The following is a 1741-nucleotide window of genomic DNA, read 5'->3' as shown; positions in this document are numbered from 1 at the left end:
AAGAGTAATTTAATCGTTATAAGTTTCACAATTATTCTATGTGACAGGAAATAAATAATACTGGAAAAGAATCGAGTATAACTGAAGAAGACTTTTTATCCATTTGAAAAAATAGATATTACTAAGGAATTTTTATTCCTTGTTGCACTACTAAACCAAACAAAATTATTACAAACGGTTAGGAATAGAGAGGGAACAGAATCAAATGTGTAATTATTTTAAATTAATTATTAATTAAAATATTATTTATTATTTTATATCATGTAATGTTGATATAATATTTTGAAATTTTATAATGAATAATAAAGTGATATATTGATTTGTCACGTGATATTTTTACCATTAATATTAATGTCACTTGAATATAAAAAATAATATTTATTTTTTAAAAAAAGTATCTTATTTTATTATTTTTTATTATTAATTACCAAGGCTAAATAACCTCGGTATTATAAGAAAATGCCAATGTAAAGTAAAAATTAAGCCCTAAGGAATTCTAAAATCCGGTTTTGGGGATGTTAGGGCACCCAAGAGAGATACCAAACTCCACCGCCCTATTTTTCAAAAGTGCAGTCCTATTCCAACTTAGAGTCGGGAAGCCTAATCGAGATAGGATCCCTTCATATGTCAAAATCATGAGTCCGATATTACAGCAGTCCTGGGCCAGCTTGTCAGCTTCCACAGGACCTTAAAAATGTATAATTTTAAATTAAATTCGTATTATAAAGAAAATTACCCAAAAAATAAAGAAACCAAAAAAAAAAAGGACAAGAAATGATGGTATGGACTATCTTACTTTCCAGGGTGTCACTAAATTATTTATAGAATAAAAAGATCACGTTGTGGATTATGGCCAGCAAATGAGCAAAATCCCTGATTTAGTTTAACATAAAATTGTTTCATTATTGAAGGTTGACAGGCAACAATCTATAATTTTGTTTAGTATAAGATTCGTATCTTTATTATATAAAGATTTAGATATTAGATACTTATGTAGTCAATTTGCCATCATCCCATCTCTCACCCTTAAACAAAATAAATAATTAAACAGGTGAAAATTGTCTTCAAACTATGGATAAACTCTCCCGCCCACTGCATACATATCATTAAATCTATTAATTCCTGGCTTGTCATCTGAACTCGTGGTAGGGGTATTTTTTATTTTTTATTTTACGTTTTTGTGAGAAAATAAAATATAAAAAATTATTTATGAGAGGGAAAAAAGTCTGATGGTTCTAGAACTGCTTAAAAGTATTATAGTTACCGAAAAGATTAAAAGAAATTTTTCTTAATTAATCATGCATGTGTGCTTGACTTATTTTGTTAAATATTAAATTACCCCATGTAATGATTATTAACAGGGGTACTTAACATTTGCCTTGCCAGTGTTAGTTGCTAGCACCACTAGCAGTGCTCCAGAGCAGAGTAATTCAATATTTTATTAACCAAAAATCAAAGTTAAAATTCTGCATTGAAGGAAAGTAGATTCAATTGACCTTGGATCTTGCAAAATAAAAAAATCGATTTCTTTTCCAATGCAAGAACCACTGAAGGACACAAAAGGGGTTATGCTAGAAAGAATTGTCATTAATAATCTGAGTCATATATTTCAATGCATAGAAAGTAATAAAATATTTATTTATTTATATATTTATAGTGAATATGATGGATGCAGCTAGACCTGTCAATATGGGTCGGGCCGGCCCAACCCGGCCCTAGCCTTTGTGGGTTGAAAAAATAT

The sequence above is a fragment of the Theobroma umbraticum genome, unplaced genomic scaffold, assembly GCF_002168275.2.
Source record: "Theobroma umbraticum cultivar Fairchild unplaced genomic scaffold, ASM216827v3 scaffold_50.0, whole genome shotgun sequence".
NCBI classification, from domain to species: domain Eukaryota; kingdom Viridiplantae; phylum Streptophyta; class Magnoliopsida; order Malvales; family Malvaceae; genus Theobroma; species Theobroma umbraticum.
This window is presented reverse-complemented; position numbering follows the sequence as displayed.